The sequence below is a fragment of the Pleurodeles waltl genome, unplaced genomic scaffold, assembly GCF_031143425.1.
Source record: "Pleurodeles waltl isolate 20211129_DDA unplaced genomic scaffold, aPleWal1.hap1.20221129 scaffold_86, whole genome shotgun sequence".
Classification (NCBI taxonomy): domain Eukaryota; kingdom Metazoa; phylum Chordata; class Amphibia; order Caudata; family Salamandridae; genus Pleurodeles; species Pleurodeles waltl.
In genome coordinates, this window is record NW_027150400.1 from 792,251 (window position 1) to 815,901 (window position 23,651).

Genomic DNA, 23,651 nt, shown 5'->3' on the forward strand with positions numbered 1-23,651 from the left:
GGTTGCATGGGGCAAGCCAGGAGTTGCAGCGGGTCCCTGCCCCATAAGGCCTCTGACAGTGGGCCCCTGCCTCAGGTGACTTCAGTCAGAAGGCCACTCCTTCATTAAGGGAGCAGCTGTCTCTCCCGGAGTCCTCAAATAGGATAGCCTTGGCCACGTCACACACTGACCTCAACGGCATGACAATTTCATGGCGATGCAAAACTGCCACTCAGGGCCGGGTTTAGGGAGGTGCGAGCAGTGCGGCCGCACCGGGTGCTGACCAGGATTGGAGTTGCTGACCTCGGGGGGCGCTGTGTTTAGCAATAACTTACGAAACTTGCGATTTAAAAGCTCATGCTGGAAAGTTCCTTGTGTGTCCAAACTACAGAAAGCAAATAAAATGCCAAGATACCTCTTGTGATTACCGTTCCTGCTAGGGAGAGAGTTGGTGGTTTTGTCCAGAGGCAGCTTTGACTAGATATAAAATAGCGTAGAGGGTTCATGTGCCTGACGCAAAGAACAGAACCATATCTAATGTGGACAGCTGTCTGGATAGTCAAGCAGCTATCCAGCTCTTTAAAACAAATCTAATCTATGTGAGAGGGGCTATGGATAGATGAGGGGCACATTTGGCGGGTGGCAGTGAGTGAATCCGAGTAGGTGGTGATGGAGTGAAGGGGGTTGGGGGGTGCCAAAAAAGACTGTCTTCCAGCCACCAGGGCTACAGCCGGCCCTGCTGCTAGCAGGCAAAAATCTGAGCTCTCTCTGGCAGGAAGATTAATGAGAAGAGTTGTGTTGCCATTTTGATTGTTGCCTGAAATCTGTAAAGGGAAGGAACTCTGCAGCAGGTTGTATTAAATGTTAAGTTGAGACTAAGCAGAGCGCCCCCCCCCCCCCCCCTGAGGTGGGTGCCCCCGTGCATGTGAGCGAGCAGTGCGAGTGCAACAGTTGCAGCATCCTTAAGCCAGCTCTGCCCCCCGTGTGGGTGGGAAGGAAGTGAGAAATGGAAAAACTCAGACGCTTGGCACAGAGAGGGCGGGTTGGACAGAAGAAGGAGCTGCTCAGCACACACAAAAATATCTCTTCCTACTTAGTATAGTGGAGAGTGTCCCTGCCTGGGACCTGGGAGACTGGGGTTCAATTCCCCCACTGGGAAACTGCCTCTTCTTTTAAAGGCTTAAACCTACATTTTCAGAGCACCATCAATCAATATTTACTTCAAATACCGTTTACAATCTCACACTCATACTACAGAGTACGCCCATTTTTCTTTCATCCACACACCTCCTCCAAATCGAAACATTTATTCATGCCATCAAGTACCTTTCAAAATCTAGCACCCACAATTTGGACCTAAGACTCTTTTTCACAACCATTTCTCCCTTTTCATTTAAACTTCCTGCCTACTTCCTTGAAAAAGGAAAGGTGGAATCAAGGATTTTTCATGAGATAAAAAGGAAAGTACTGCATGATAAAAAAAATGCATTTAAGCTATTTTGTTTTCTCACACTAAGTAAATGAAATGTTGGGGCACACTCTGAAGGAGGAATTGTTTTAGAGGAAGGTGAAACCTTTTATCTTTAGATAAAGTGTAAAGTTGTATAATTTACAGACACACTGAGAAAGGAAAACAAGCAGTGACCCGGACGTGCCCACCCACTAATCTCATCAGAGCTTTTCTAGTTCTGAGGTTCTTCCATGACTATCGAAAGCAGGTCATGTGTTACACTGCATTGTGGGACTCGTAGTTCTATACACAGCATTGTAAAAGAGGAGTGCAGGTCCCAGCACCTTAAGTAAAAGCCTGCACATGTAGAGCTGGAGATGCCTGCGTTGACCTGGGAAAGCTAAGAGCTGCCCTCCTATCGGGGCTCTGAGAAGAAGCACTGATCGTCCCTTTAATTGTACTTCTGAATTTTCCTGCTAGTTAAGTGTGTAAGTGCTATTACTGCTGAAGGATGGGATGTCTTATGAGGGTGTGCTAGGTCTTGGAGAGCTGTAAAGTGTGAAGAGTTGTGAGTGCATTTGAGGTGCAGTCAATTTCTTTCTTCATGCTGTGCCTGAAAATGGTGTGTCCTTGCATGTCTGCTTTAATTTTCCTGTAATAGGAAATGGGATCCTGAGTAGCCTGCTGACCAGTTCTTATTTCTATATTGGGTGGTGGTGGACGAACTGTGCCTGCTCCCTGGTGGTCTAGTGGTTAGGATTTGGCGCTCTCACCGCCGCGGCCCGGGTTCCATTCCCGGTCAGGGAACGCGCAGTTCCTTACACTTTTTACTTCTACACTTACATTTCTTATAGGAAACCTTTCATTTTACACTTTTCATGGATTCAAACACATTAGGAAAGCTTTCAATTACAAATGCTTCATTAACACTACTTCTTCTTTTATTGACTTTTCTCACAATATCACACAGCTTTCTCACAGCTCTTTTTTTCACTCCAAATAACATCTGAAAGCACTCCATCTTGCTGTGATCAGCTGAGAGCTCCAGAGCTCCAGAGCTCTTGCTTGTCCACATAGTGACTGCAAGATGTCTCCAGGGGGCACATTTCCCTGCTGCACCAGGAATACCCTTTGTAAGTGTCAGCGCAGTGTGTATAAGATTGGGGTTGCCTCCTTTCTTAGAACCTGAATTTCACAGCTTTTCTCAATATTTTTACCAGCCTGGAATTAAACGTACAGACGAGGTAGTTCAAAAAACACAGCCAGGTGGCAGCCCTACTAAGGAGGAAGTCCTGCCCCAGGACAGCACAGACCAAACCTTCTGCCTTCTGGCTGGACTTAAAATGTCCCTTTAGCCCCTGCCCCATAAGGCCTCTGACGGCGGGCACCTGCCTCAGGTGACTTCGGTCAGAAGGCCACTCCTTACTTCAGGCGCCAGCTGTCCCTTCAGGAGCCTCAGGGGAGGATAGCCTTGGCCGCGCCACACGCTGACCTTGACGGCAAGCGCTTGCATGGATGTCACCTAGGGGTCACCAGGGGTCGCAAGGGGCAAGCCAGATGTCGCAGCGGGCCCCTCCCCCATATGGCCTCTGACAACGGGCCCCTACCTCAGTTGGCGCCAGTCAGAACGCCACTCCTTCTTTAAGGTGGCAGCTGTCCCTTCAGGAGACCTCAGATAGGATAGCCTGGGCCGAGCCACACACTGACCTTGCTGACCTCGACAGTAGGCGCTTACATGGATGTCATTTAGGGTTCTCCAGGGGTTGCATGGGGCAAGCCAGGAGTTGCAGCGGGTCCCTGCCCCATAAGGCCTCTGACAGTGGGCCCCTGCCTCAGGTAACTTCAGTCAGAAGGCCACTCCTTCATTAAGGGAGCAGCTGTCTCTCCCGGAGTCCTCAAATAGGATAGCCTTGGCCACGTCACACACTGACCTCAACGGCATGACAATTTCATGGCGATGCAAAACTGCCACTCAGGGCCGGGTTTAGGGAGGTGCGAGCAGTGCGGCCGCACCGGGTGCTGACCAGGATTGGAGTTGCTGACCTCGGGGGGCGCTGTGTTTAGCAATAACTTACGAAACTTGCGATTTAAAAGCTCATGCTGGAAAGTTCCTTGTGTGTCCAAACTACAGAAAGCAAATAAAATGCCAAGATACCTCTTGTGATTACCGTTCCTGCTAGGGAGAGAGTTGGTGGTTTTGTCCAGAGGCAGCTTTGACTAGATATAAAATAGCGTAGAGGGTTCATGTGCCTGACGCAAAGAACAGAACCATATCTAATGTGGAGAGCTGTCTGGATAGTCAAGCAGCTATCCAGCTCTTTAAAACAAATCTAATCTATGTGAGAGGGGCTATGGATAGATGAGGGGCACATTTGGCGGGTGGCAGTGAGTGAATCCGAGTAGGTGGTGATGGAGTGAAGGGGGTTGGGGGGTGCCAAAAAAGACTGTCTTCCAGCCACCAGGGCTACAGCCGGCCCTGCTGCTAGCAGGCAAAAATCTGAGCTCTCTCTGGCAGGAAGATTAATGAGAAGAGTTGTGTTGCCATTTTGATTGTTGCCTGAAATCTGTAAAGGGAAGGAACTCTGCAGCAGGTTGTATTAAATGTTAAGTTGAGACTAAGCAGAGCGCCCCCCCCCCCCCTGAGGTGGGTGCCCCCGTGCATGTGAGCGAGCAGTGCGAGTGCAACAGTTGCAGCATCCTTAAGCCAGCTCTGCCCCCCGTGTGGGTGGGAAGGAAGTGAGAAATGGAAAAACTCAGACGCTTGGCACAGAAAGGGCGGGTTGGACAGAAGAAGGAGCTGCTCAGCACACACAAAAATATCTCTTCCTACTTAGTATAGTGGAGAGTGTCCCTGCCTGGTACCTGGGAGACTGGGGTTCAATTCCCCCACTGGGAAACTGCCTCTTCTTTTAAAGGCTTAAACCTACATTTTCAGAGCACCATCAATCAATATTTACTTCAAATACCGTTTACAATCTCACAATCATACTACAGAGTACGCCCATTTTTCTTTCATCCACACACCTCCTCCAAATCGAAACATTTATTCATGCCATCAAGTACCTTTCAAAATCTAGCACCCACAATTTGGACCTAAGACTCTTTTTCACAACCATTTCTCCCTTTTCATTTAAACTTCCTGCCTACTTCCTTGAAAAAGGAAAGGTGGAATCAAGGATTTTTCATGAGATAAAAAGGAAAGTACTGCATGATAAAAAAAATGCATTTAAGCTATTTTGTTTTCTCACACTAAGTAAATGAAATGTTGGGGCACACTCTGAAGGAGGAATTGTTTTAGAGGAAGGTGAAACCTTTTATCTTTAGATAAAGTGTAAAGTTGTATAATTTACAGACACACTGAGAAAGGAAAACAAGCAGTGACCCGGACGTGCAAACCCACTAATCTCATCAGAGCTTTTCTAGCTCCGAGGTTCTTCCATGACTATCGACAGCAGGTCATGTGTTACACTGCATTGTGGGACTCGTAGTTCTATACACAGCATTGTAAAAGAGGAGTGCAGGTCCCAGCACCTTAAGTAAAAGCCTGCACATGTAGAGCTGGAGATGCCGGCGTTGACCTGGGAAAGCTAAGAGCTGCCCTCCTATCGGGGCTCTGAGAAGAAGCACTGATCGTCCCTTTAATTGTACTTCTGAATTTTCCTGCTAGTTAAGTGTGTAAGTGCTATTACTGCTGAAGGATGGGATGTCTTATGAGGGTGTGCTAGGTCTTGGAGAGCTGTAAAGTGTGAAGAGTTGTGAGTGCATTTGAGGTGCAGTCAATTTCTTTCTTCATGCTGTGCCTGAAAATGGTGTGTCCTTGCATGTCTGCTTTAATTTTCCTGTAATAGGAAATGGGATCCTGAGTAGCCTGCTGACCAGTTCTTGTTTCTATATTGGGTGGTGGTGGATGACCTGTGTCTGCTCCCTGGTGGTCTAGTGGTTAGGATTCGGCGCTCTCACCGCCGCGGCCCGGGTTCCATTCCCGGTCAGGGAACGCGCAGTTCCTTACACTTTTTACTTCTACACTTACATTTCTTATAGGAAACCTTTCATTTGACACTTTTCATGGATTCAAACACATTAGGAAACCTTTCAATTACAAATGCTTCATTACCACTACTTCTTCTTTAATTGACTTTTCTCACAATATCACACAGCTTTCTCACAGCTCTTTTTTTCACTCCAAATAACATCTGAAAGCACTCCATCTTGCTGTGATCAGCTGAGAGCTCCAGAGCTCTTGCTTGTCCACATAGTGACTGCAAGATGTCTCCAGGGGGCACATTTCCCTGCTGCACCAGGAATACCCTTTGTAAGTGTCAGCGCAGTGTGTATAAGATTGGGGTTGCCTCCTTTCTTAGAACCTGAATTTCACAGCTTTTCTCAATATTTTTACCAGCCTGGAATTAAACGTACAGACGAGGTAGTTCAAAAAACACAGCCAGGTGGCAGCCCTACTAAGGAGGAAGTCCTGCCCCAGGACAGCACAGACCAAACCTTCTGCCTTCTGGCTGGACTTAAAATGTCCCTTTAGCCCCTGCCCCATAAGGCCTCTGACGGCGGGCACCTGCCTCAGGTGACTTCGGTCAGAAGGCCACTCCTTACTTCAGGCGCCAGCTGTCCCTTCAGGAGCCTCAGGGGAGGATAGCCTTGGCCGCGCCACACGCTGACCTTGACGGCAAGCGCTCGCATGGATGTCACCTAGGGGTCACCAGGGGTCGCAAGGGGCAAGCCAGATGTCGCAGCGGGCCCCTCCCCCATATGGCCTCTGACAGCGGGCCCCTACCTCAGTTGGCGCCAGTCAGAACGCCACTCCTTCTTTAAGGTGGCAGCTGTCCCTTCAGGAGACCTCAGATAGGATAGCCTGGGCCGAGCCACACACTGACCTTGCTGACCTCGACAGTAGGCACTTACATGGCTGTCATTTAGGGTTCTCCAGGGGTTGCATGGGGCAAGCCAGGAGTTGCAGCGGGTCCCTGCCCCATAAGGCCTCTGACAGTGGGCCCCTGCCTCAGGTGACTTCAGTCAGAAGGCCACTCCTTCATTAAGGGAGCAGCTGTCTCTCCCGGAGTCCTCAAATAGGATAGCCTTGGCCACGTCACACACTGACCTCAACGGCATGACAATTTCATGGCGATGCAAAACTGCCACTCAGGGCCGGGTTTAGGGAGGTGCGAGCAGTGCGGCCGCACCGGGTGCTGACCAGGATTGGAGTTGCTGACCTCGGGGGGCGCTGTGTTTAGCAATAACTTACGAAACTTGCGATTTAAAAGCTCATGCTGGAAAGTTCCTTGTGTGTCCAAACTACAGAAAGCAAATAAAATGCCAAGATACCTCTTGTGATTACCGTTCCTGCTAGGGAGAGAGTTGGTGGTTTTGTCCAGAGGCAGCTTTGACTAGATATAAAATAGCGTAGAGGGTTCATGTGCCTGACGCAAAGAACAGAACCATATCTAATGTGGACAGCTGTCTGGATAGTCAAGCAGCTATCCAGCTCTTTAAAACAAATCTAATCTATGTGAGAGGGGCTATGGATAGATGAGGGGCACATTTGGCGGGTGGCAGTGAGTGAATCCGAGTAGGTGGTGATGGAGTGAAGGGGGTTGGGGGGTGCCAAAAAAGACTGTCTTCCAGCCACCAGGGCTACAGCCGGCCCTGCTGCTAGCAGGCAAAAATCTGAGCTCTCTCTGGCAGGAAGATTAATGAGAAGAGTTGTGTTGCCATTTTGATTGTTGCCTGAAATCTGTAAAGGGAAGGAACTCTGCAGCAGGTTGTATTAAATGTTAAGTTGAGACTAAGCAGAGCGCCCCCCCCCCCCCCCCTGAGGTGGGTGCCCCCGTGCATGTGAGCGAGCAGTGCGAGTGCAACAGTTGCAGCATCCTTAAGCCAGCTCTGCCCCCCGTGTGGGTGGGAAGGAAGTGAGAAATGGAAAAACTCAGACGCTTGGCACACAGAGGGCGGGTTGGACAGAAGAAGGAGCTGCTCAGCACACACAAAAATATCTCTTCCTACTTAGTATAGTGGAGAGTGTCCCTGCCTGGGACCTGGGAGACTGGGGTTCAATTCCCCAACTGGGAAAATGCCTCTTCTTTTAAAGGCTTAAACCTACATTTTCAGAGCACCATCAATCAATATTTACTTCAAATACCGTTTACAATCTCACACTCATACTACAGAGTACGCCCATTTTTCTTTCATCCACACACCTCCTCCAAATCGAAACATTTATTCATGCCATCAAGTACCTTTCAAAATCTAGCACCCACAATTTGGACCTAAGACTCTTTTTCACAACCATTTCTCCCTTTTCATTTAAACTTCCTGCCTACTTCCTTGAAAAAGGAAAGGTGGAATCAAGGATTTTTCATGAGATAAAAAGGAAAGTACTGCATGATAAAAAAAATGCATTTAAGCTATTTTGTTTTCTCACACTAAGTAAATGAAATGTTGGGGCACACTCTGAAGGAGGAATTGTTTTAGAGGAAGGTGAAACCTTTTATCTTTAGATAAAGTGTAAAGTTGTATAATTTACAGACACACTGAGAAAGGAAAACAAGCAGTGACCCGGACGTGCCCACCCACTAATCTCATCAGAGCTTTTCTAGTTCTGAGGTTCTTCCATGACTATCGAAAGCAGGTCATGTGTTACACTGCATTGTGGGACTCGTAGTTCTATACACAGCATTGTAAAAGAGGAGTGCAGGTCCCAGCACCTTAAGTAAAAGCCTGCACATGTAGAGCTGGAGATGCCTGCGTTGACCTGGGAAAGCTAAGAGCTGCCCTCCTATCGGGGCTCTGAGAAGAAGCACTGATCGTCCCTTTAATTGTACTTCTGAATTTTCCTGCTAGTTAAGTGTGTAAGTGCTATTACTGCTGAAGGATGGGATGTCTTATGAGGGTGTGCTAGGTCTTGGAGAGCTGTAAAGTGTGAAGAGTTGTGAGTGCATTTGAGGTGCAGTCAATTTCTTTCTTCATGCTGTGCCTGAAAATGGTGTGTCCTTGCATGTCTGCTTTAATTTTCCTGTAATAGGAAATGGGATCCTGAGTAGCCTGCTGACCAGTTCTTATTTCTATATTGGGTGGTGGTGGACGAACTGTGCCTGCTCCCTGGTGGTCTAGTGGTTAGGATTTGGCGCTCTCACCGCCGCGGCCCGGGTTCCATTCCCGGTCAGGGAACGCGCAGTTCCTTACACTTTTTACTTCTACACTTACATTTCTTATAGGAAACCTTTCATTTTACACTTTTCATGGATTCAAACACATTAGGAAAGCTTTCAATTACAAATGCTTCATTAACACTACTTCTTCTTTTATTGACTTTTCTCACAATATCACACAGCTTTCTCACAGCTCTTTTTTTCACTCCAAATAACATCTGAAAGCACTCCATCTTGCTGTGATCAGCTGAGAGCTCCAGAGCTCCAGAGCTCTTGCTTGTCCACATAGTGACTGCAAGATGTCTCCAGGGGGCACATTTCCCTGCTGCACCAGGAATACCCTTTGTAAGTGTCAGCGCAGTGTGTATAAGATTGGGGTTGCCTCCTTTCTTAGAACCTGAATTTCACAGCTTTTCTCAATATTTTTACCAGCCTGGAATTAAACGTACAGACGAGGTAGTTCAAAAAACACAGCCAGGTGGCAGCCCTACTAAGGAGGAAGTCCTGCCCCAGGACAGCACAGACCAAACCTTCTGCCTTCTGGCTGGACTTAAAATGTCCCTTTAGCCCCTGCCCCATAAGGCCTCTGACGGCGGGCACCTGCCTCAGGTGACTTCGGTCAGAAGGCCACTCCTTACTTCAGGCGCCAGCTGTCCCTTCAGGAGCCTCAGGGGAGGATAGCCTTGGCCGCGCCACACGCTGACCTTGACGGCAAGCGCTTGCATGGATGTCACCTAGGGGTCACCAGGGGTCGCAAGGGGCAAGCCAGATGTCGCAGCGGGCCCCTCCCCCATATGGCCTCTGACAACGGGCCCCTACCTCAGTTGGCGCCAGTCAGAACGCCACTCCTTCTTTAAGGTGGCAGCTGTCCCTTCAGGAGACCTCAGATAGGATAGCCTGGGCCGAGCCACACACTGACCTTGCTGACCTCGACAGTAGGCGCTTACATGGATGTCATTTAGGGTTCTCCAGGGGTTGCATGGGGCAAGCCAGGAGTTGCAGCGGGTCCCTGCCCCATAAGGCCTCTGACAGTGGGCCCCTGCCTCAGGTAACTTCAGTCAGAAGGCCACTCCTTCATTAAGGGAGCAGCTGTCTCTCCCGGAGTCCTCAAATAGGATAGCCTTGGCCACGTCACACACTGACCTCAACGGCATGACAATTTCATGGCGATGCAAAACTGCCACTCAGGGCCGGGTTTAGGGAGGTGCGAGCAGTGCGGCCGCACCGGGTGCTGACCAGGATTGGAGTTGCTGACCTCGGGGGGCGCTGTGTTTAGCAATAACTTACGAAACTTGCGATTTAAAAGCTCATGCTGGAAAGTTCCTTGTGTGTCCAAACTACAGAAAGCAAATAAAATGCCAAGATACCTCTTGTGATTACCGTTCCTGCTAGGGAGAGAGTTGGTGGTTTTGTCCAGAGGCAGCTTTGACTAGATATAAAATAGCGTAGAGGGTTCATGTGCCTGACGCAAAGAACAGAACCATATCTAATGTGGAGAGCTGTCTGGATAGTCAAGCAGCTATCCAGCTCTTTAAAACAAATCTAATCTATGTGAGAGGGGCTATGGATAGATGAGGGGCACATTTGGCGGGTGGCAGTGAGTGAATCCGAGTAGGTGGTGATGGAGTGAAGGGGGTTGGGGGGTGCCAAAAAAGACTGTCTTCCAGCCACCAGGGCTACAGCCGGCCCTGCTGCTAGCAGGCAAAAATCTGAGCTCTCTCTGGCAGGAAGATTAATGAGAAGAGTTGTGTTGCCATTTTGATTGTTGCCTGAAATCTGTAAAGGGAAGGAACTCTGCAGCAGGTTGTATTAAATGTTAAGTTGAGACTAAGCAGAGCGCCCCCCCCCCCCTGAGGTGGGTGCCCCCGTGCATGTGAGCGAGCAGTGCGAGTGCAACAGTTGCAGCATCCTTAAGCCAGCTCTGCCCCCCGTGTGGGTGGGAAGGAAGTGAGAAATGGAAAAACTCAGACGCTTGGCACAGAAAGGGCGGGTTGGACAGAAGAAGGAGCTGCTCAGCACACACAAAAATATCTCTTCCTACTTAGTATAGTGGAGAGTGTCCCTGCCTGGTACCTGGGAGACTGGGGTTCAATTCCCCCACTGGGAAACTGCCTCTTCTTTTAAAGGCTTAAACCTACATTTTCAGAGCACCATCAATCAATATTTACTTCAAATACCGTTTACAATCTCACAATCATACTACAGAGTACGCCCATTTTTCTTTCATCCACACACCTCCTCCAAATCGAAACATTTATTCATGCCATCAAGTACCTTTCAAAATCTAGCACCCACAATTTGGACCTAAGACTCTTTTTCACAACCATTTCTCCCTTTTCATTTAAACTTCCTGCCTACTTCCTTGAAAAAGGAAAGGTGGAATCAAGGATTTTTCATGAGATAAAAAGGAAAGTACTGCATGATAAAAAAAATGCATTTAAGCTATTTTGTTTTCTCACACTAAGTAAATGAAATGTTGGGGCACACTCTGAAGGAGGAATTGTTTTAGAGGAAGGTGAAACCTTTTATCTTTAGATAAAGTGTAAAGTTGTATAATTTACAGACACACTGAGAAAGGAAAACAAGCAGTGACCCGGACGTGCAAACCCACTAATCTCATCAGAGCTTTTCTAGCTCCGAGGTTCTTCCATGACTATCGACAGCAGGTCATGTGTTACACTGCATTGTGGGACTCGTAGTTCTATACACAGCATTGTAAAAGAGGAGTGCAGGTCCCAGCACCTTAAGTAAAACCCTGCACATGTAGAGCTGGAGATGCCTGCGTTGACCTGGGAAAGCTAAGAGCTGCCCTCCTATCGGGGCTCTGAGAAGAAGCACTGATCGTCCCTTTAATTGTACTTCTGAATTTTCCTGCTAGTTAAGTGTGTAAGTGCTATTACTGCTGAAGGATGGGATGTCTTATGAGGGTGTGCTAGGTCTTGGAGAGCTGTAAAGTGTGAAGAGTTGTGAGTGCATTTGAGGTGCAGTCAATTTCTTTCTTCATGCTGTGCCTGAAAATGGTGTGTCCTTGCATGTCTGCTTTAATTTTCCTGTAATAGGAAATGGGATCCTGAGTAGCCTGCTGACCAGTTCTTGTTTCTATATTGGGTGGTGGTGGACGACCTGCGCCTGCTCCCTGGTGGTCTAGTGGTTAGGATTCGGCGCTCTCACCGCCGCGGCCCGGGTTCCATTCCCGGTCAGGGAACGCGCAGTTCCTTACACTTTTTACTTCTACACTTACATTTCTTATAGGAAACCATTCATTTGACACTTTTCATGGATTCAAACACATTAGGAAACCTTTCAATTACAAATGCTTCATTACCACTACTTCTTCTTTAATTGACTTTTCTCACAATATCACACAGCTTTCTCACAGCTCTTTTTTTCACTCCAAATAACATCTGAAAGCACTCCATCTTGCTGTGATCAGCTGAGAGCTCCAGAGCTCCAGAGCTCTTGCTTGTCCACATAGTGACTGCAAGATGTCTCCAGGGGGCACATTTCCCTGCTGCACCAGGAATACCCTTTGTAAGTGTCAGCGCAGTGTGTATAAGATTGGGGTTGCCTCCTTTCTTAGAACCTGAATTTCACAGCTTTTCTCAATATTTTTTCCAGCCTGGAATTAAACGTACAGACGAGGTAGTTCAAAAAACACAGCCAGGTGGCAGCCCTACTAAGGAGGAAGTCCTGCCCCAGGACAGCACAGACCAAACCTTCTGCCTTCTGGCTGGACTTAAAATGTCCCTTTAGCCCCTGCCCCATAAGGCCTCTGACGGCGGGCACCTGCCTCAGGTGACTTCGGTCAGAAGGCCACTCCTTACTTCAGGCGCCAGCTGTCCCTTCAGGAGCCTCAGGGGAGGATAGCCTTGGCCGCGCCACACGCTGACCTTGACGGCAAGCGCTCGCATGGATGTCACCTAGGGGTCACCAGGGGTCGCAAGGGGCAAGCCAGATGTCGCAGCGGGCCCCTCCCCCATATGGCCTCTGACAGCGGGCCCCTACCTCAGTTGGCGCCAGTCAGAACGCCACTCCTTCTTTAAGGTGGCAGCTGTCCCTTCAGGAGACCTCAGATAGGATAGCCTGGGCCGAGCCACACACTGACCTTGCTGACCTCGACAGTAGGCACTTACATGGCTGTCATTTAGGGTTCTCCAGGGGTTGCATGGGGCAAGCCAGGAGTTGCAGCGGGTCCCTGCCCCATAAGGCCTCTGACAGTGGGCCCCTGCCTCAGGTGACTTCAGTCAGAAGGCCACTCCTTCATTAAGGGAGCAGCTGTCTCTCCCGGAGTCCTCAAATAGGATAGCCTTGGCCACGTCACACACTGACCTCAACGGCATGACAATTTCATGGCGATGCAAAACTGCCACTCAGGGCCGGGTTTAGGGAGGTGCGAGCAGTGCGGCCGCACCGGGTGCTGACCAGGATTGGAGTTGCTGACCTGGGGGGGCGCTGTGTTTAGCAATAACTTACGAAACTTGCGATTTAAAAGCTCATGCTGGAAAGTTCCTTGTGTGTCCAAACTACAGAAAGCAAATAAAATGCCAAGATACCTCTTGTGATTACCGTTCCTGCTAGGGAGAGAGTTGGTGGTTTTGTCCAGAGGCAGCTTTGACTAGATATAAAATAGCGTAGAGGGTTCATGTGCCTGACGCAAAGAACAGAACCATATCTAATGTGGACAGCTGTCTGGATAGTCAAGCAGCTATCCAGCTCTTTAAAACAAATCTAATCTATGTGAGAGGGGCTATGGATAGATGAGGGGCACATTTGGCGGGTGGCAGTGAGTGAATCCGAGTAGGTGGTGATGGAGTGAAGGGGGTTGGGGGGTGCCAAAAAAGACTGTCTTCCAGCCACCAGGGCTACAGCCGGCCCTGCTGCTAGCAGGCAAAAATCTGAGCTCTCTCTGGCAGGAAGATTAATGAGAAGAGTTGTGTTGCCATTTTGATTGTTGCCTGAAATCTGTAAAGGGAAGGAACTCTGCAGCAGGTTGTATTAAATGTTAAGTTGAGACTAAGCAGAGCGCCCCCCCCCCCCTGAGGTGGGTGCCCCCGTGCATGTGAGCGAGCAGTGCGAGTGCAACAGTTGCAGCATCCTTAAGCCAGCTCTGCCCCCCGTGTGGGTGGGAAGGAAGTGAGAAATGGAAAAACTCAGACGCTTGCCACAGAGAGGGCGGGTTGGACAGAAGAAGGAGCTGCTCAGCACACACAAAAATATCTCTTCCTACTTAGTATAGTGGAGAGTGTCCCTGCCTGGGACCTGGGAGACTGGGGTTCAATTCCCCCACTGGGAAACTGCCTCTTCTTTTAAAGGCTTAAACCTACATTTTCAGAGCACCATCAATCAATATTTACTTCAAATACCGTTTACAATCTCACACTCATACTACAGAGTACGCCCATTTTTCTTTCATCCACACACCTCCTCCAAATCGAAACATTTATTCATGCCATCAAGTACCTTTCAAAATCTAGCACCCACAATTTGGACCTAAGACTCTTTTTCACAACCATTTCTCCCTTTTCATTTAAACTTCCTGCCTACTTCCTTGAAAAAGGAAAGGTGGAATCAAGGATTTTTCATGAGATAAAAAGGAAAGTACTGCATGATAAAAAAAATGCATTTAAGCTATTTTGTTTTCTCACACTAAGTAAATGAAATGTTGGGGCACACTCTGAAGGAGGAATTGTTTTAGAGGAAGGTGAAACCTTTTATCTTTAGATAAAGTGTAAAGTTGTATAATTTACAGACACACTGAGAAAGGAAAACAAGCAGTGACCCGGACGTGCCCACCCACTAATCTCATCAGAGCTTTTCTAGTTCTGAGGTTCTTCCATGACTATCGAAAGCAGGTCATGTGTTACACTGCATTGTGGGACTCGTAGTTCTATACACAGCATTGTAAAAGAGGAGTGCAGGTCCCAGCACCTTAAGTAAAAGCCTGCACATGTAGAGCTGGAGATGCCTGCGTTGACCTGGGAAAGCTAAGAGCTGCCCTCCTATCGGGGCTCTGAGAAGAAGCACTGATCGTCCCTTTAATTGTACTTCTGAATTTTCCTGCTAGTTTAGTGTGTAAGTGCTATTACTGCTGAAGGATGGGATGTCTTATGAGGGTGTGCTAGGTCTTGGAGAGCTGTAAAGTGTGAAGAGTTGTGAGTGCATTTGAGGTGCAGTCAATTTCTTTCTTCATGCTGTGCCTGAAAATGGTGTGTCCTTGCATGTCTGCTTTAATTTTCCTGTAATAGGAAATGGGATCCTGAGTAGCCTGCTGACCAGTTCTTATTTCTATATTGGGTGGTGGTGGACGAACTGTGCCTGCTCCCTGGTGGTCTAGTGGTTAGGATTTGGCGCTCTCACCGCCGCGGCCCGGGTTCCATTCCCGGTCAGGGAACGCGCAGTTCCTTACACTTTTTACTTCTACACTTACATTTCTTATAGGAAACCTTTCATTTTACACTTTTCATGGATTCAAACACATTAGGAAAGCTTTCAATTACAAATGCTTCATTAACACTACTTCTTCTTTTATTGACTTTTCTCACAATATCACACAGCTTTCTCACAGCTCTTTTTTTCACTCCAAATAACATCTGAAAGCACTCCATCTTGCTGTGATCAGCTGAGAGCTCCAGAGCTCCAGAGCTCTTGCTTGTCCACATAGTGACTGCAAGATGTCTCCAGGGGGCACATTTCCCTGCTGCACCAGGAATACCCTTTGTAAGTGTCAGCGCAGTGTGTATAAGATTGGGGTTGCCTCCTTTCTTAGAACCTGAATTTCACAGCTTTTCTCAATATTTTTACCAGCCTGGAATTAAACGTACAGACGAGGTAGTTCAAAAAACACAGCCAGGTGGCAGCCCTACTAAGGAGGAAGTCCTGCCCCAGGACAGCACAGACCAAACCTTCTGCCTTCTGGCTGGACTTAAAATGTCCCTTTAGCCCCTGCCCCATAAGGCCTCTGACGGCGGGCACCTGCCTCAGGTGACTTCGGTCAGAAGGCCACTCCTTACTTCAGGCGCCAGCTGTCCCTTCAGGAGCCTCAGGGGAGGATAGCCTTGGCCGCGCCACACGCTGACCTTGACGGCAAGCGCTTGCATGGATGTCACCTAGGGGTCACCAGGGGTCGCAAGGGGCAAGCCAGATGTCGCAGCGGGCCCCTCCCCCATATGGCCTCTGACAACGGGCCCCTACCTCAGTTGGCGCCAGTCAGAACGCCACTCCTTCTTTAACGTGGCAGCTGTCCCTTCAGGAGACCTCAGATAGGATAGCCTGGGCCGAGCCACACACTGACCTTGCTGACCTCGACAGTAGGCGCTTACATGGATGTCATTTAGGGTTCTCCAGGGGTTGCATGGGGCAAGCCAGGAGTTGCAGCGGGTCCCTGCCCCATAAGGCCTCTGACAGTGGGCCCCTGCCTCAGGTAACTTCAGTCAGAAGGCCACTCCTTCATTAAGGGAGCAGCTGTCTCTCCCGGAGTCCTCAAATAGGATAGCCTTGGCCACGTCACACACTGACCTCAACGGCATGACAATTTCATGGCGATGCAAAACTGCCACTCAGGGCCGGGTTTAGGGAGGTGCGAGCAGTGCGGCCGCACCGGGTGCTGACCAGGATTGGAGTTGCTGACCTCGGGGGGCGCTGTGTTTAGCAATAACTTACGAAACTTGCGATTTAAAAGCTCATGCTGGAAAGTTCCTTGTGTGTCCAAACTACAGAAAGCAAATAAAATGCCAAGATACCTCTTGTGATTACCGTTCCTGCTAGGGAGAGAGTTGGTGGTTTTGTCCAGAGGCAGCTTTGACTAGATATAAAATAGCGTAGAGGGTTCATGTGCCTGACGCAAAGAACAGAACCATATCTAATGTGGAGAGCTGTCTGGATAGTCAAGCAGCTATCCAGCTCTTTAAAACAAATCTAATCTATGTGAGAGGGGCTATGGATAGATGAGGGGCACATTTGGCGGGTGGCAGTGAGTGAATCCGAGTAGGTGGTGATGGAGTGAAGGGGGTTGGGGGGTGCCAAAAAAGACTGTCTTCCAGCCACCAGGGCTACAGCCGGCCCTGCTGCTAGCAGGCAAAAATCTGAGCTCTCTCTGGCAGGAAGATTAATGAGAAGAGTTGTGTTGCCATTTTGATTGTTGCCTGAAATCTGTAAAGGGAAGGAACTCTGCAGCAGGTTGTATTAAATGTTAAGTTGAGACTAAGCAGAGCGCCCCCCCCCCCCTGAGGTGGGTGCCCCCGTGCATGTGAGCGAGCAGTGCGAGTGCAACAGTTGCAGCATCCTTAAGCCAGCTCTGCCCCCCGTGTGGGTGGGAAGGAAGTGAGAAATGGAAAAACTCAGACGCTTGGCACAGAAAGGGCGGGTTGGACAGAAGAAGGAGCTGCTCAGCACACACAAAAATATCTCTTCCTACTTAGTATAGTGGAGAGTGTCCCTGCCTGGTACCTGGGAGACTGGGGTTCAATTCCCCCACTGGGAAACTGCCTCTTCTTTTAAAGGCTTAAACCTACATTTTCAGAGCACCATCAATCAATATTTACTTCAAATACCGTTTACAATCTCACAATCATACTACAGAGTACGCCCATTTTTCTTTCATCCACACACCTCCTCCAAATCGAAACATTTATTCATGCCATCAAGTACCTTTCAAAATCTAGCACCCACAATTTGGACCTAAGACTCTTTTTCACAACCATTTCTCCCTTTTCATTTAAACTTCCTGCCTACTTCCTTGAAAAAGGAAAGGTGGAATCAAGGATTTTTCATGAGATAAAAAGGAAAGTACTGCATGATAAAAAAAATGCATTTAAGCTATTTTGTTTTCTCACACTAAGTAAATGAAATGTTGGGGCACACTCTGAAGGAGGAATTGTTTTAGAGGAAGGTGAAACCTTTTATCTTTAGATAAAGTGTAAAGTTGTATAATTTACAGACACACTGAGAAAGGAAAACAAGCAGTGACCCGGACGTGCAAACCCACTAATCTCATCAGAGCTTTTCTAGCTCCGAGGTTCTTCCATGACTATCGACAGCAGGTCATGTGTTACACTGCATTGTGGGACTCGTAGTTCTATACACAGCATTGTAAAAGAGGAGTGCAGGTCCCAGCACCTTAAGTAAAAGCCTGCACATGTAGAGCTGGAGATGCCTGCGTTGACCTGGGAAAGCTAAGAGCTGCCCTCCTATCGGGGCTCTGAGAAGAAGCACTGATCGTCCCTTTAATTGTACTTCTGAATTTTCCTGCTAGTTAAGTGTGTAAGTGCTATTACTGCTGAAGGATGGGATGTCTTATGAGGGTGTGCTAGGTCTTGGAGAGCTGTAAAGTGTGAAGAGTTGTGAGTGCATTTGAGGTGCAGTCAATTTCTTTCTTCATGCTGTGCCTGAAAATGGTGTGTCCTTGCATGTCTGCTTTAATTTTCCTGTAATAGGAAATGGGATCCTGAGTAGCCTGCTAACCAGTTCTTGTTTCTATATTGGGTGGTGGTGGACGACCTGCGCCTGCTCCCTGGTGGTCTAGTGGTTAGGATTCGGCGCTCTCACCGCCGCGGCCCGGGTTCCATTCCCGGTCAGGGAACGCGCAGTTCCTTACACTTTTTACTTCTACACTTACATTTCTTATAGGAAACCATTCATTTGACACTTTTCATGGATTCAAACACATTAGGAAACCTTTCAATTACAAATGCTTCATTACCACTACTTCTTCTTTAATTGACTTTTCTCACAATATCACACAGCTTTCTCACAGCTCTTTTTTTCACTCCAAATAACATCTGAAAGCACTCCATCTTGCTGTGATCAGCTGAGAGCTCCAGAGCTCCAGAGCTCTTGCTTGTCCACATAGTGACTGCAAGATGTCTCCAGGGGGCACATTTCCCTGCTGCACCAGGAATACCCTTTGTAAGTGTCAGCGCAGTGTGTATAAGATTGGGGTTGCCTCCTTTCTTAGAACCTGAATTTCACAGCTTTTCTCAATATTTTTACCAGCCTGGAATTAAACGTACAGACGAGGTAGTTCAAAAAACACAGCCAGGTGGCAGCCCTACTAAGGAGGAAGTCCTGCCCCAGGACAGCACAGACCAAACCTTCTGCCTTCTGGCTGGACTTAAAATGTCCCTTTAGCCCCTGCCCCATAAGGCCTCTGACGGCGGGCACCTGCCTCAGGTGACTTCGGTCAGAAGGCCACTCCTTACTTCAGGCGCCAGCTGTCCCTTCAGGAGCCTCAGGGGAGGATAGCCTTGGCCGCGCCACACGCTGACCTTGACGGCAAGCGCTCGCATGGATGTCACCTAGGGGTCACCAGGGGTCGCAAGGGGCAAGCCAGATGTCGCAGCGGGCCCCTCCCCCATATGGCCTCTGACAGCGGGCCCCTACCTCAGTTGGCGCCAGTCAGAACGCCACTCCTTCTTTAAGGTGGCAGCTGTCCCTTCAGGAGACCTCAGATAGGATAGCCTGGGCCGAGCCACACACTGACCTTGCTGACCTCGACAGTAGGCACTTACATGGCTGTCATTTAGGGTTCTCCAGGGGTTGCATGGGGCAAGCCAGGAGTTGCAGCGGGTCCCTGCCCCATAAGGCCTCTGACAGTGGGCCCCTGCCTCAGGTGACTTCAGTCAGAAGGCCACTCCTTCATTAAGGGAGCAGCTGTTTCTCCCTGAGTCCTCAAATAGGATAGCCTTGGCCACGTCACACACTGACCTCAACGGCATGACAATTTCATGGCGATGCAAAACTGCCACTCAGGGCCGGGTTTAGGGAGGTGCGAGCAGTGCGGCCGCACCGGGTGCTGACCAGCATTGGAGTTGCTGACCTCGGGGGGCGCTGTGTTTAGCAATAACTTACGAAACTTGCGATTTAAAAGCTCATGCTGGAAAGTTCCTTGTGTGTCCAAACTACAGAAAGCAAATAAAATGCCAAGATACCTCTTGTGATTACCGTTCCTGCTAGGGAGAGAGTTGGTGGTTTTGTCCAGAGGCAGCTTTGACTAGATATAAAATAGCGTAGAGGGTTCATGTGCCTGACGCAAAGAACAGAACCATATCTAATGTGGACAGCTGTCTGGATAGTCAAGCAGCTATCCAGCTCTTTAAAACAAATCTAATCTATGTGAGAGGGGCTATGGATAGATGAGGGGCACATTTGGCGGGTGGCAGTGAGTGAATCCGAGTAGGTGGTGATGGAGTGAAGGGGGTTGGGGGGTGCCAAAAAAGACTGTCTTCCAGCCACCAGGGCTACAGCCGGCCCTGCTGCTAGCAGGCAAAAATCTGAGCTCTCTCTGGCAGGAAGATTAATGAGAAGAGTTGTGTTGCCATTTTGATTGTTGCCTGAAATCTGTAAAGGGAAGGAACTCTGCAGCAGGTTGTATTAAATGTTAAGTTGAGACTAAGCAGAGCGCCAACCCCCCCATGAGGTGGGTGCCCCCGTGCATGTGAGCGAGCAGTGCGAGTGCAACAGTTGCAGCATCCTTAAGCCAGCTCTGCCCCCCGTGTGGGTGGGAAGGAAGTGAGAAATGGAAAAACTCAGACGCTTGGCACAGAGAGGGCGGGTTGGACAGAAGAAGGAGCTGCTCAGCACACACAAAAATATCTCTTCCTACTTAGTATAGTGGAGAGTGTCCCTGCCTGGGACCTGGGAGACTATGGTTCAATTCCCCAACTGGGAAACTGCCTCTTCTTTTAAAGGCTTAAACCTACATTTTCAGAGCACCATCAATCAATATTTACTTCAAATACCGTTTACAATCTCACACTCATACTACAGAGTACGCCCATTTTTCTTTCATCCACACACCTCCTCCAAATCGAAACATTTATTCATGCCATCAAGTACCTTTCAAAATCTAGCACCCACAATTTGGACCTAAGACTCTTTTTCACAACCATTTCTCCCTTTTCATTTAAACTTCCTGCCTACTTCCTTGAAAAAGGAAAGGTGGAATCAAGGATTTTTCATGAGATAAAAAGGAAAGTACTGCATGATAAAAAAAATGCATTTAAGCTATTTTGTTTTCTCACACTAAGTAAATGAAATGTTGGGGCACACTCTGAAGGAGGAATTGTTTTAGAGGAAGGTGAAACCTTTTATCTTTAGATAAAGTGTAAAGTTCTATAATTTACAGACACACTGAGAAAGGAAAACAAGCAGTGACCCGGACGTGCCCACCCACTAATCTCATCAGAGCTTTTCTAGTTCCGAGGTTCTTCCATGACTATCGAAAGCAGGTCATGTGTTACACTGCATTGTGGGACTCGTAGTTCTATACACAGCATTGTAAAAGAGGAGTGCAGGTCCCAGCACCTTAAGTAAAAGCCTGCACATGTAGAGCTGGAGATGCCTGCGTTGACCTGGGAAAGCTAAGAGCTGCCCTCCTATCGGGGCTCTGAGAAGAAGCACTGATCGTCCCTTTAATTGTACTTCTGAATTTTCCTGCTAGTTAAGTGTGTAAGTGCTATTACTGCTGAAGGATGGGATGTCTTATGAGGGTGTGCTAGGTCTTGGAGAGCTGTAAAGTGTGAAGAGTTGTGAGTGCATTTGAGGTGCAGTCAATTTCTTTCTTCATGCTGTGCCTGAAAATGGTGTGTCCTTGCATGTCTGCTTTAATTTTCCTGTAATAGGAAATGGGATCCTGAGTAGCCTGCTGACCAGTTCTTGTTTCTATATTGGGTGGTGGTGGACGACCTGTGCCTGCTCCCTGGTGGTCTAGTGGTTAGGATTCGGCGCTCTCACCGCCGCGGCCCGGGTTCCATTCCCGGTCAGGGAACGTGCAATTCCTTACACTTTTTACTTCTACACTTACATTTCTTATAGGAAACCTTTCATTTTACACTTTTCATGGATTCAAACACATTAGGAAAGCTTTCAATTACAAATGCTTCATTAACACTACTTCTTCTTTTATTGACTTTTCTCACAATATCACACAGCTTTCTCACAGCTCTTTTTTTCACTCCAAATAACATCTGAAAGCACTCCATCTTGCTGTGATCAGCTGAGAGCTCCAGAGCTCCAGAGCTCTTGCTTGTCCACATAGTGACTGCAAGATGTCTCCAGGGGGCACATTTCCCTGCTGCACCAGGAATACCCTTTGTAAGTGTCAGCGCAGTGTGTATAAGATTGGGGTTGCCTCCTTTCTTAGAACCTGAATTTCACAGCTTTTCTCAATATTTTTACCAGCCTGGAATTAAACGTACAGACGAGGTAGTTCAAAAAACACAGCCAGGTGGCAGCCCTACTAAGGAGGAAGTCCTGCCCCAGGACAGCACAGACCAAACCTTCTGCCTTCTGGCTGGACTTAAAATGTCCCTTTAGCCCCTGCCCCATAAGGCCTCTGACGGCGGGCACCTGCCTCAGGTGACTTCGGTCAGAAGGCCACTCCTTACTTCAGGCGCCAGCTGTCCCTTCAGGAGCCTCAGGGGAGGATAGCCTTGGCCGCGCCACACGCTGACCTTGACGGCAAGCGCTCGCATGGATGTCACCTAGGGGTCACCAGGGGTCGCAAGGGGCAAGCCAGATGTCGCAGCGGGCCCCTCCCCCATATGGCCTCTGACAGCGGGCCCCTACCTCAGTTGGCGCCAGTCAGAACGCCACTCCTTCTTTAAGGTGGCAGCTGTCCCTTCAGGAGACCTCAGATAGGATAGCCTGGGCCGAGCCACACACTGACCTTGCTGACCTCGACAGTAGGCACTTACATGGCTGTCATTTAGGGTTCTCCAGGGGTTGCATGGGGCAAGCCAGGAGTTGCAGCGGGTCCCTGCCCCATAAGGCCTCTGACAGTGGGCCCCTGCCTCAGGTGACTTCAGTCAGAAGGCCACTCCTTCATTAAGGGAGCAGCTGTTTCTCCCTGAGTCCTCAAATAGGATAGCCTTGGCCACGTCACACACTGACCTCAACGGCATGACAATTTCATGGCGATGCAAAACTGCCACTCAGGGCCGGGTTTAGGGAGGTGCGAGCAGTGCGGCCGCACCGGGTGCTGACCAGGATTGGAGTTGCTGACCTCGGGGGGCGCTGTGTTTAGCAATAACTTACGAAACTTGCGATTTAAAAGCTCATGCTGGAAAGTTCCTTGTGTGTCCAAACTACAGAAAGCAAATAAAATGCCAAGATACCTCTTGTGATTACCGTTCCTGCTAGGGAGAGAGTTGGTGGTTTTGTCCAGAGGCAGCTTTGACTAGATATAAAATAGCGTAGAGGGTTCATGTGCCTGACGCAAAGAACAGAACCATATCTAATGTGGACAGCTGTCTGGATAGTCAAGCAGCTATCCAGCTCTTTAAAACAAATCTAATCTATGTGAGAGGGGCTATGGATAGATGAGGGGCACATTTGGCGGGTGGCAGTGAGTGAATCCGAGTAGGTGGTGATGGAGTGAAGGGGGTTGGGGGGTGCCAAAAAAGACTGTCTTCCAGCCACCAGGGCTACAGCCGGCCCTGCTGCTAGCAGGCAAAAATCTGAGCTCTCTCTGGCAGGAAGATTAATGAGAAGAGTTGTGTTGCCATTTTGATTGTTGCCTGAAATCTGTAAAGGGAAGGAACTCTGCAGCAGGTTGTATTAAATGTTAAGTTGAGACTAAGCAGAGCGCCCCCCCCCCCCCCCTGAGGTGGGTGCCCCCGTGCATGTGAGCGAGCAGTGCGAGTGCAACAGTTGCAGCATCCTTAAGCCAGCTCTGCCCCCCGTGTGGGTGGGAAGGAAGTGAGAAATGGAAAAACTCAGACGCTTGGCACAGAGAGGGCGGGTTGGACAGAAGAAGGAGCTGCTCAGCACACACAAAAATATCTCTTCCTACTTAGTATAGTGGAGAGTGTCCCTGCCTGGGACCTGGGAGACTATGGTTCAATTCCCCAACTGGGAAACTGCCTCTTCTTTTAAAGGCTTAAACCTACATTTTCAGAGCACCATCAATCAATATTTACTTCAAATACCGTTTACAATCTCACACTCATACTACAGAGTACGCCCACTTTTCTTTCATCCACACACCTCCTCCAAATCGAAACATTTATTCATGCCATCAAGTACCTTTCAAAATCTAGCACCCACAATTTGGACCTAAGACTCTTTTT

At 48.7% G+C, this 23,651-nt stretch overlaps 7 non-coding genes across 7 annotated transcripts; all 7 read left to right on the forward strand.

Annotated features, from left to right (window-relative positions):
• Positions 1 to 2,164: 2,164 nt before the first annotated feature.
• TRNAE-CUC (transfer RNA glutamic acid (anticodon CUC)) lies at positions 2,165 to 2,236 on the forward strand. Its single transcript has one exon. It is a non-coding gene; the product is annotated as a tRNA-Glu (tRNA).
• Positions 2,237 to 5,351: 3,115 nt separating this feature from the next.
• TRNAE-CUC (transfer RNA glutamic acid (anticodon CUC)) lies at positions 5,352 to 5,423 on the forward strand. The gene has a single exon. It is a non-coding gene; the product is annotated as a tRNA-Glu (tRNA).
• A 3,110-nt stretch (positions 5,424 to 8,533) lies between these two features.
• Positions 8,534 to 8,605, forward strand: TRNAE-CUC (transfer RNA glutamic acid (anticodon CUC)). Its single transcript has one exon. It is a non-coding gene; the product is annotated as a tRNA-Glu (tRNA).
• A 3,114-nt stretch (positions 8,606 to 11,719) lies between these two features.
• On the forward strand, positions 11,720 to 11,791 carry TRNAE-CUC (transfer RNA glutamic acid (anticodon CUC)). The gene has a single exon. It is a non-coding gene; the product is annotated as a tRNA-Glu (tRNA).
• A 3,114-nt stretch (positions 11,792 to 14,905) lies between these two features.
• Positions 14,906 to 14,977, forward strand: TRNAE-CUC (transfer RNA glutamic acid (anticodon CUC)). Its single transcript has one exon. It is a non-coding gene; the product is annotated as a tRNA-Glu (tRNA).
• Positions 14,978 to 18,091: 3,114 nt separating this feature from the next.
• On the forward strand, positions 18,092 to 18,163 carry TRNAE-CUC (transfer RNA glutamic acid (anticodon CUC)). The gene has a single exon. It is a non-coding gene; the product is annotated as a tRNA-Glu (tRNA).
• A 3,114-nt stretch (positions 18,164 to 21,277) lies between these two features.
• TRNAE-CUC (transfer RNA glutamic acid (anticodon CUC)) lies at positions 21,278 to 21,349 on the forward strand. Its single transcript has one exon. It is a non-coding gene; the product is annotated as a tRNA-Glu (tRNA).
• The last annotated feature ends 2,302 nt before the right edge of the window (positions 21,350 to 23,651 follow it).